This window comes from Mesocricetus auratus, unplaced genomic scaffold (assembly GCF_017639785.1).
Source record: "Mesocricetus auratus isolate SY011 unplaced genomic scaffold, BCM_Maur_2.0 Super-Scaffold_100009, whole genome shotgun sequence".
In the NCBI taxonomy this organism is placed as follows: Eukaryota; Metazoa; Chordata; class Mammalia; order Rodentia; family Cricetidae; genus Mesocricetus; species Mesocricetus auratus.
In genome coordinates this window covers 68,302,392-68,313,925 of record NW_024429193.1, presented here as the reverse complement: position 1 = coordinate 68,313,925, position 11,534 = coordinate 68,302,392, and the positions used below count along the sequence as shown (strand labels likewise).

Below are 11,534 nucleotides of genomic sequence, written 5' to 3'. Positions count from 1 at the left end.
CAGAAGCATCTTAAGGATCAGAAAGAACCTAAGCCCATGAGAAGAGGGAGAGTGCTTCGGAAGGCTGATTTCAGTTATGACTCGGCAGCTGAGCTCTGGAACTCACAACAGTCAACAACCTGTCGTGGAAGGTACGAGGGCCAATTGGGGTCTTACCCCTCCGAAGGATCTACCTGCCACTGATGGTTGATAGGAGGAGAGACATCTTTTCATTAACGTAACACTGGTAAGGTGCCCCTGCTTCTAAAAAAGAAACCCCAGCCATCCTCCTTTATGTGACCCCAATGCAATTCATTGATTTGTATTTTATATAGAAAATAAATAAATGAAAGACATGAAAGAGGACCAGGTGGGAAAGGAAGGCCAGTAGTAGAAGTATAAGGGGAAAGGGAGCATTAACAAGACATGCATATGAGCCAAATATACTCCGCACAAGTGTGAAAATGTCACAATTAATGTAAGATCAGAAAACATTTTAAAAGACAAAATAATAATGAACAAGTGAGGAATATAAAAACACAAACAGTACAAAATGTTTTAAGAGCCAGGAATTCATGTACACTTTTCAATAACTTCTAAGCACTAATGTTCTCAATCACCAGTTCCCCAATCAAAAGACAGGCTGGAGGGAAAGGAAGTGGGTGGGGCAGGAGCTCCTGGAACTCAGAGCTCCAGAGCTTTTTTTGTTTTTGTTTTTGTTTTGTTTTGTTTTTTTGATTTTACGAGACAGGGTTTCTCTGTATTGTTTTGGAGGCTGTTGGTCCAGCCTGGCCTCGAACTCACAGAGATCCGCCTGCCTCTGCCTCCCGAGTGCTGGGATTAGAGGCGTGCGCCACCACCGCCCGGCGAGCTCCAGAGCTTAAGGGCTTTGCTTTGTTGTCCTGTGTTTTGTGTATGTGTGATTTTAAGGTGGTTCAGGGGCGACCCAGAGGAGCTAGAGGTCCAGACAGAAACCACGATGCCCGAGCAATCACCCCCGACACCCCTCCTCTGCCTTGCCAGCAAGGTGGCTGTCTCCTACATGCCAGCAACAGCTAGCAACACAGTAAATGATTGTGAACTGATAAAGCCTCACCCCCTAAAAAGACAGGCCGTCACCAGAGCTGTAGTTTGTTGACACGTATATTGGGTTCATTCATAAGCACCCATATTGGGTGCAATGAACACACTCACAGACTCCTGTGGGTTCTCCTAGAACTGCTGACTGCTTTGATTCAGGATTGCAAAGATCGACAAGGAATGGCCTTTGTGGATGAGCTCAAAGTCAGGCCACAGTGATTGTACAGAATAAGTGAGGGTATCCACTGGCAGATTATGAACCAGGATTCATATCCCCGCCTCCTGGTGGCGCTGCCAGATTGCAGAGACTACTACTTGGCCACTGTGGCCTTCTAAGATGCACAGTCTCATGAGAAGGTATTAAGTAAGTCTGTCAGTGTCACAACATACCTGCCACCTGTCACACTCACTAGGGAAGACTGGAGAAGTTCAAGGCCTTGAGAGCGGCCACAGTAATGAGGACATTGAGGTTGCTGGCAAACTCGGGATGGCCACGTGTAACATCCCATCTGTGGCTGTGGAGGAGACAGCCTATTCTGCCTTCTGACACACTCTCAATCTACATGAGTGGAACACGTCTGTACCAGGTGCTTGGGGGAAGGCACACAGACAGGTACAGAGCACGGAACAGATCCATGGGGTGGCTCCAGTATCAGCTCTACCCATGGCGAGACACTGGGCTTCACCAGCTTTGGTCACAACAGGCAGGCAGTTGCTGTCTGAGCCAAGGCCTTCGGGTTCCAAGCCATAGTTTTTGACCCCTGCTTGCAAGATAGGATGGAGTGGTCCCTGCGTGTGTGGAAGGTCTACAACTCGCAGAACTTGTTGCATCAGAGCGACTGCATCTCCTTGCGCTGCAACCTGAAGGAGCATAGCCACACCAGCAACTTCACTATCAAGCAGAGAAGGCGAAGCATTCTCCATGAACGTGGTGGCCTGGTGGATGAGAAAGCCTTAGCTTGGGCCCTCAAAGAAGCAAGATTACCAAGGGCGGCTCTTCCCTTGCCTGAATCTGAGCCCATGGGCATGAACAGCTTCACTCAGGGTTGGTGGAAAGATGCACCAAACCTCATCTGCATGCCACAAATGTCCTGGTACAGTGAGCAAGGTCTCTAGGGATGAGGAAGGCAGCTGCCACTGAGATCCACAGAGCAATTACAGGTCACATCCCAGAAAGCGTACCAAACTGTGCTGACAAAGAACTCTTGATCCTTCAGCTCCTTGGCCAGTCACAGACAGCAAACAGCTCATCCTTATCTCTTTCAGCCACACACACCTCAGTTCCTGCAACCGTGGATTCCAGTGACTCACAAGCTCCTCACAGTAACTCACCCTTCCCAAGCTCCCTCTCCCAAACAGCCCTCAAAACACAACTGAGAGCACCCCAACCAGCAAAGGCAGAGGGTTCTGGAAGAATGCATGTAAGAATTCATATAAACTGTCTAGAGACAGTGGAAAACAGATGAGCTAGAAGCTCCTACACAGAGAAGAATCTGTCACCACATCTGAGCAGCACACTAGGGAGGCAGCTGGTTGGGAGTTCAGTAAAACTTTCCAACGCTGGGGTGGGGGAAGAAGGAAAAAGAAAAAGTATTGTTTCATACGCTGTACTCAAATACATTTTCTCAGTGTCCGATCCTCAGCTAAGTCTTAAACAGGAAGAGTTCAAGAAGAATAGTGTTGCCAGACGGTGGTGGGGCACGCCTTTAATCCCGGCACCCAGGAGACAGAAGCAGGCGGATCTCTGTGAATTTGAGGCCAGCCTGGTCTACAAAGCTACACAGAGAAACCCTGTCTCAAAAAGCCAAACCAAACCAAAACAACAACAACAACAAAAAAGAAGACACAGACTGTTTGAGTGGATGAAAAAACAAGACCTGTCTATTAGTTGTCTCTCAGAAATGCACCTGGCCATCAAAGGCAGATGCCACCTTAACGTGAAGATAGAAGGAGATATTCCACGTAAATGGAACCAGGGAGCAGGGAGTTTTCATTGTTCCAATACCTGACAAAATCGATTTCGAACCAAGACTAGTCAGAAGAGGTAAAGCACCTCAAGTTGATTAAGGAAGCAACGCGTCAAGAAAAAAATCACAGCTTCAAACATGTAGAACCTGCCAGATGGCTCAGGGGTAGACATACCTGACTGCAGGCCTCATGACCTGACTTTTTGATCCCACAGAGTGACAGGAAAGAGCCAAACTCCTAAGAGCTGTCTCCTGACCTACACCCAGACTGCAGCCCACACAGGCAAACAAATAAAAATAAACAAATGCTTTAGACATCTATGTACTAACATGGGTGCACTGTTTCATGAAACAAACACTAGATACAAAACCATAGATAAATCCAACAGAACATCAGTGGGTAGGTTCATCAACAAAGAGGTTGTTCTGTTGCTGTGACAAGACCATACCCAAAGGGCACCGGGGAGGAAAGCGGGGTTATCTGGCTTACAGGTTACACAGTCCACCACTGGGGGGAAGCCGAGGCAGGAGCCTGGAGGCAGAAACTGAAGCACAGAGCACAGAGGAATACGACTTCCTGCGTGTTCTCCACACTTTGCTCTGCTTCCTTTCTCCCTCCCCCCCCTTCCTGCCTTTTCAAGTAATGTTCTTACTAATGTTTTGATAATTTCTTTCTTTCTTTTTGGTTTTTCTTTTTTGGTTTTTCGAGACAGGGTTTCTCTGTATTGTTTTGGAGTCTGTCCTGGAACCCTCTCTGTATCTCTGTAGACCAGGCTGGTCTCAAACTCACAGAGATCCACCTGCCTCTGTCTCCCAAGTGCTGGGATTAAAAGTATGTGCCACCAATGCCCTTTTTTTTTTTTCAAGACAGGGTTTCTCTGTGGCTTTGGGGGCTGTCCTGGAACTCGCTCTGTAGACCAGGCTGGCCTCGAACCCACAGAGATCCGCCTGCCTCTGCCTCCCGCTGTTCTGGGATCAAAGGCGAGCGCCACCACCGTCCGGCCTTACACTGCATTTTGATTATATTTATCCCTCCAACTCCTCCTAGATCCTTCCCCACCTCCTTACTCCCTACCTTCCCCAATTCATGTTCTCTCCGCCCTCCCATTTCTCTCTGAAAATCGCTGAGTCCAATTTGTGTTAGTCAACTACTCCTGGACATGGGGCTTGCCCTGGAGTGTGGTCAATACACCAGGTGTCACACCAGTGAAGACAACTGACTCCTTCTCCCAGCAGCCCTCAAACGCCAATAGCGCCTCAGCTAGGGCTGGGACTTCAAGCCCACCGCCCCTTCTCTTTTGGGCCTGTGCATGCTGTGCATGTAAGTTCAAATGCACACCTGCCTTGCTGTGGCTAGAAGACACCGTTTCCTTGGAGTCATCTACCACCTCTGGCTCTTAGGACTTTTCCACCCCTCTTCCTCAAATATCTTTGAGCCTTGAGAGGAGGGGTATGATATAGCCATCCCATTCAGGGCTGAGCATTCTGAATTCTCTTTTTCTCTGCATGTTGACCAGTGGCAGGTTGCTGTGTTAATTGCCACGTCCTGGGAAAAGCGTCTCTGATGAAGGGGAAGGTGATCTGCAAATTTCAGGATTTCAGTTTTTTGATAGCTGAATCTTCCACCGTGTGAATTACAGCACTCTCACTACCCATTTGTCAATTTATCTAGGCTGTTTCCATCCCCTGACTACTGTGAATAGGGCAGCAAGAAACATGGGTAGTGCCTCTATATCTATAAAGATATATAGATATATAGAGAGATACAGAGTCTTTGGGTATATGCCTCAGAATATTATAGCTGGATCTTGTGGTAGATCTATTTTCAGCTTTTTGAGGAACTTTTTAACTGATTTCCCTTTCATCCTATGTTAGTAGGACAAACAAGGGACTCTTTGTACCCTTAAACTTTTCAAATGTGCCTTTTTATTCACCAACTTCATTTTGATGTTTCTTTACTACATAATTTACTTTTTGTAAGCATGATCTTTTAAAGTCATATCTGGCTTTTAAAATTAAAAAAGAAAAGAAACCTTAAAGACCCCACCAGACAACTCTTAGATTTGATAAACACTTTCAGTAAAGTGGCAGGACACAAAACCAACATACAAAAATCAAAAAAACTTTTCATGTATACCAATAAGTATGCTGAAAAAGAAACCAGGGAAACGATTCCGTTAGCAATTTATAAAAAAAAAAATCAGAATTATCCTAACCAAGGAAGTAAAAGACCACTATACTGAGAGCTTTAAAAGAAATTGAAGAAGACATTAGGAGGTGGAAAGACATGCTCACATGCTCACAAACTGGAAAAATCAATGCTGTGAAAATGGCTGTTTTTAAAAAAGCAATCTACAAATCCAGTGCAATCCTCATCAATAATCCAAAACTATTGTTTCCATCAGTAGAAAAATTTTAAAAGTCATATGAAAGCACAGAAGACCCCAGATAGCCAAAGCATTTCTGAATAATAATGATAATGATAATAGTAATAATAATAATGCTGGAGATGTCACCTTAACTGATTTCAAAACACACTAAGGAGCCCCTGTTCCTGAATACTCACATATTTCAGACACAGGAATTGGAGGAATTAAGTTAGCATTGACCTGCAAGCCTTCTTCCTGAAGACCAACTCTTGTAGTATTGGAAGGTGCATATAAGCTGCCAAGAGGGAAAAAAGAAAAGCAACTAACAGTTCTAATTGTTGGAACCGCGGTATTATGCCCCCTGACAATGGACGGGACACACATAGTGGCGTGGTCACATCATGGCTACATCACTCATTACGGGGCTGCGTAAGGACTCAGTATACATGTGCAAGCTTCCCCTTTTAAGCAAGCGCCCCTTCCCCTTCCCCCCTGTTTCTCTGTTCCTGGTTGGCCAACACTTAGCCATCACCCTTGTTCCCTTCCTCCAATGAACTTCACGTGGGTATGTTGAGTCTCGTGGTTTGTGTTTCAAAGCCTGCCACTGCAGCAAAAGAACAACACTAACTAGTTGTAAAACCTGTGAACCACAACAGTGACTAGCCTGGCAAGTTATCTGCAATGGTGCCATAGTGGTTCTTGAGTAACAGCTGTCTAACTGAACCTAAGGCCGACTCAATAGGAGGGAATTCACACCTGGTACTGCAAACCTAGTCAGCTACCCGTGGCTGGAGGGACCATCAATCCCAGAGGAAAACCTACCATTGCCAATTAATTTTTAACTGTATTCTAAATATGTATCCTCACATCCACAGGTAAGTGTGGCTCTTACTCCTCATCAAAGGAGCGGCTCTTTATAGCAGGTGGAGATGGTTACAGACATCAACAATGTGTAAAATGCATGGACTCAGCGAGCATGGGATGCCCAGACCAAACTGATAAATCTACAGTGCAACTCGTACATCTAAGGCTCAGGGAATATGGAGGAGAGGGGTGTGGGCCACTGCACCAATCTTCTTTCAGGAATGTTCCTGCCCCAGAGCCCTGCTCCTCTTTCTTCTCACTACTCTACTGAGACCCAGCTCCTCGGTGAATCCCCGAAGCCTGCTCATGGAATTCCCATGCCAGAGAGCATTCTTGAACACATGAGATAATCTCAGTTTTCTGGGAAATTCTCCCAACACAGAGTCATAGCTTAACATTTTATAGGACATCCAATTCCTTACTTCACTCATAAGAGAACTGACAGAGTGAACAAAATTCCAGGAAAAGCTTGTACCTTCAGCTGAACCTTTTACCAGGCAATTAAATGGTTAGAACTTCAATGACCGTGGAGACATTAAAAAGTTATAGGTCCAGAAACTAATTACAACTTATCTTCAGCCATTTTTAGCTCTCTAAATAGCTCCCCCCTCTTTTTTGTCTACCTCTATGCTGGACCTAACATCTAGCAATTAAAAAAATCTTTTTTGAAATGTATTGACTTAACACACCCTAGGTTTTGTCAATCAGAAGGCCAAGATGGCATCTGAGGCCTGTAATAGAGGCATCTCCACTTTGCTATAACCCATCTGCTTAATGTTTCCATCAATATATTTCTAAATGTCCTGAGTTATGATTTTCTTTGTCTTGCTATTATAAAAAGAAACTTCATTAAACTGTTGGAACATGGAATTTGGGAAATCTAAATCAGTGTTCTGTTGATGATAAAAACCACAGCTTTCATCTTAAAGGGAATAGGAGGTGGCTCATTCTGGAGTCATTTGAGGTGACCACAGCCCAGGAATACAGCTTTGGGTTACCCAAATTCCATGTTCCAACATGGAAGTGGTTTCATGAAGTTTTATGGCTTGCAGAACAAAGAGAGTCATAAAGGCAAGTTTAAAATTCATTGGTGGGTAGATCAAAGAGGGGTTACGGCAAGACGCGGGAGCTTTCTGGCACACTTCAGATGTTCTCTGATGACACTCTTAGCCTTTGGATTGGTGGAGCCTGGTGATCTGACAAGTTAATAGACTTCAAAGGTTTTTTATCTATTAGTCACAGGATGTTAATTCTGACACAGAGGTAGACAAGGTGTGGCTATTCCAGGAGCTAACATGAGCCCAAGATAAGGTAGTTAGCCTCTGGACCAGCAACATTCCAACCTCTCCACATCATTGCTGTGCTAATCAATCAGACACAGATTCCTTCCAAGAACTCTCCTTCAGGGTTCTAAGGCCATGGTTGCTCACATGTGGCCCCGGAATTAACAATTCTTAGCCTCTGTGAAGTGAGGGTTGAGGGTTGTGGGTTGTGGCTGTTGTTGTTTTTGTGTTTTGCCTATGTTTTGACCACAGTGAACACTTAGGTTACTCATCAGGACACACAACACGGCCATCTGCATGTAACCCTTCTGGGCAAGAATGAAGATATTCTAAACAGAAATCTGTGCCCCTCCCTTAGTCTGTCAGAGTAAACACTGGACACTGAGAAATTGGAACTTCCAGTGCAGTCTTACCGTAGAAGAAGGAAAATGAAGGCCTGGTACAGCCAGCAGGGGGCTTGTTTGTTAGAGATTCCACGTAGATCTAACCACCTACCGGACACCTTGCGGGGAGACAGGAGCCGAGACAGTGATGGGCAGAGCTAAATGACCAGGGCCCTTAGTGTGCATATCTCTTGCCATTTACTCAGACCTAAGCCTCATGTCAGGACCCAGAAAATGGGCTTTAGAAGATCACTGGCTTCATTTGCTTCTCTTTTGGACAAATCTTTTACTACTTTTCACTGTTGTTTATTTGGCCCATTGAGGGCAAGCGGCTGAGCTTGATCTGTTACGCCTTCCAGGGTATAGGCTGTGACACCTACAGCTCCAATAACAGGCACATACACGGCAGGCAGGCCTTTGCCAGATATGCAGACCTTTACGTGGATATAGATACACATTTTCCTCCACTGCTTGGTGTAAGGGTTGGGGTCGGGGTAGAGGAGAGCTAGGAATGACTGTCTGTGGGAGGCTGCTAGATCTCATCGCCTCAGCCTCCCACAGTTTCTTCCTGATCTATCCTGGATACTTTGCAAAAGAGGAAGTGGGCAAGTCTGCCATCTCTCACATAGAAGACACCACCACGGGAGGTATCAGCCCAGCTCATCAGTCTAGGTTTCTCTCTCTCATTCCCTCTCCCTTCCAGAAGTCCTTTGGCTTCAGTAGAGAACAGACTTCTGGTAGATGAGGAATACAGGGCAAGCACCCCAAGAGATTACTTAAGCTTGGGATCTGTTTAAGAGAACTCTCCTCACCTAGAAACTGTGGGATGCATGCTAGAGGTACTCATTGATAGGTTAAGAAACAATGAGGAGACAGGGGGAAAGAGAGGTGATCCACTCTGGGCAGGAGTTGGCCAAGTTTCCCAGTATTCTGTTTGATTTTAGTCATCCTTGTATGTCTCCTGACTCGTCCCTGAGCACCGGCTCCCCAGTAGAGACTGTGATTGGAAGGGAAAGGGTGTGGATGAGTGAGGAGAAAGGACAGACTTAATAGCTCAGAAGCAGAATGATGAGGACAACGAAAAAATCAAAACAAAGGAGCAAAGTTGGGACAGAACTTATGCGAGGGCAGGACAGGGCTGTGGAAATGCTAGAGAAACCGGAGCAAGGCTAGGAGCACCAAGAGACAGAGTGTGAGGGTTCAAGCAAAGGAGTGAGGCCAAGCAAGAGGCAGGCAGCATTCCTACAAGTCTACCCCAGCAGAAGTCATTACAGAAGGTAAACTACCTGACTGTCTCCAAGGTGGGTTCTCCAGGCAGAGGGCAAATTGCCTGCTTCTTGCCTAATACACCAGGCATGCATGGTGCTCCCCACCCAAGCCCTGCAGAGTATTACATCACACCCAGGGGACTTGGGTAGCACTTTAAATCTAATTTCTGGTGTCTCTTGATGTCTCATCGCTGCACCCAGTCCATACCAAATGTGTGAGCTGCTTTCTGTCCCAGGAAAACCACACAGGACATGGGTTACATTGGCTGTCTTTACAAGGGTCTCACTGCCCCTGTCTTTTTCCACGTGGAAAAGCTGCCACTCTTTTCATTTTCCTGGTCCCTGTCCAGGAGGAGGCAACCTCCTCCCTTTGAATCTCCTGCCCCAAATCTTAGCAGAAGTAACGGGTCTTGCTTCCAGCTGAGCGGACACTCCATTCTGACTCCTAGTACTCAATGCTTACATCTTACATTGTTATCTGCACGCAGGAATATTGCTCTAGCTTTTGAGCCACACTTTCCGAATGGGGAGAAACCATGGTTTTCTGCTGTCCATCTCCCCTAAATGCCAGCACATGCCTAACAAGTGCTCCCTCCTTCTAATCCCTGTTCTTTCCTGGGATGCTTTGTAGGGGCGGGAAGAAATTATGCACCCTTGTACAAATAGATGACATTGAAGAGGCAAAGGGGTGTGTGTTTGCAGCTCCAGCCTGTCTAGACAAATGGGTACACCAGCCTGATGCGGACAGCAGCTGTCGGGGTCCATAAAAATGGCTTTGCTTCATCTTGGCTTAAGGTCAGAGTTCAAAACTATCCTTACTCTTCCAAGGTTAACGTCATAAAACCTAAAGGTCTTAGGCAGGGCTACTGTAGATGTTTGGTCTTGGGCATGGATGTCTTATCTAAATAACAAGAGACTTGCTGTGAGGTGTGGTTACTCTTAACCCTCAAGGACAGATAATGAGAGATTTAGTCTAAGGCATGGTTACTAAATGTCCAGAGAATTAAGGAAGTCTGTCTCTTCCTTGCATCATGATAAAGGAGTCTTCCCATTTTTGGCTTGGGTATGTTAGAATGTTGAAGAATAAACTTGGGGCATTCAGTATTCCTCAGATTGTCCTCTATTCTGTGTCTCTATCTTTTCCTTAGTATCTTTTTACCTGCCATTTCTCAATCCATACTCCCCCTTTCAGGTGGGAACCAGGAAAGTCAGCTGTATCCAGCTGAAGCCCCATAAATTCCGTTAACATAGACTGTAGCTCCATAAAGACTGGGTAACTACAACCAGCCTGATGGGGAAACCCGTGTAAGTGTGCCCTGATCTCCCTTATGCTATATGAACTGAACTGAAGTTCCGAGGGGTGGGAAGGCTTCTCTGGGGCTGGAGAGATGGTTCAACAGTTAAGAACACTGGTTGCTGTGGCAGAGGCCCTGGGTTCAATTCTCAGCAGCCACATAGGAATTCACAACCATCCCTAACTCCAGTTCCAGAGGAGATCTGATGCCTTCGTCTGACCTCCAAGGGTACCAAACACCCACGTGGTACTCAGACATACATGCAGGCAAGACACTCACTCAGAGTAAAATGGATAAATCTAACGAAAAACGTAAAAAGATTCTCCAAGGGTGACTTAATGACTAGAATGTCTGTGATTGTGGAGAACTGGAATGTTATAGGTCAAGAGCCAAATTATGTTATTTTTAGCCCTCTTCAGCTCTTCACTGACCATTTCTGTGTTTGATCTACTATCTGGTACGTATTAGGTAAGTCCCTTCTGAACATAACAGACCCCTCACTGGCTTTCACCAACCCAAAGGCTGAGAATGTCATCAGACAGCCGGGGCCTACATCGGAGACTTCCCTGCTTTGCTGTAACTCACCTGCCTGATGTTTCCATCTGTTTTGTTACTGTTGCTTTCAGACAGCGTCTCAAGAAGCCCTAGTGGGCCTCTAATTTGCTACGGAGCCAAAGATGACCTTGAACTTTGACCTTCCTGCATCTATGTCAACAGAATTGTGCCAACATGCCCTGGGACGCATTCCGTTATTAATTTTATTCCAACCCCGATAGGAAGTCCAGGAAGAACTTCACATCAGACTCGATTTTGGAGGATTCTTCCAGCAACACTGTCAGGTAGAGAGTGGATAGTGACAATCTGGGGGCAGAGAAAATTAGACCAGATATTCTGTCGTTAATGTAGAAGAGAACAAAAATGAAAGGGGGCAAGCGTGGGCCAGGCAGACAGGAGAGAAAGAGAAAAACAGCCAGAGTGGAGTTGAGGAAGGAGGCGTGTGGGCACTCAAGCTCTAAGGAAGGGAAACGGGGCCTGGCCTCCAGGAT

General features: G+C 45.9%; 1 pseudogene; it reads left to right on the top strand.

Moving 5' to 3' along the window:
- The first annotated feature begins 908 nt into the window (after positions 1 to 908).
- LOC101841018 lies at positions 909 to 2,484 on the top strand (annotated as a pseudogene).
- The last annotated feature ends 9,050 nt before the right edge of the window (positions 2,485 to 11,534 follow it).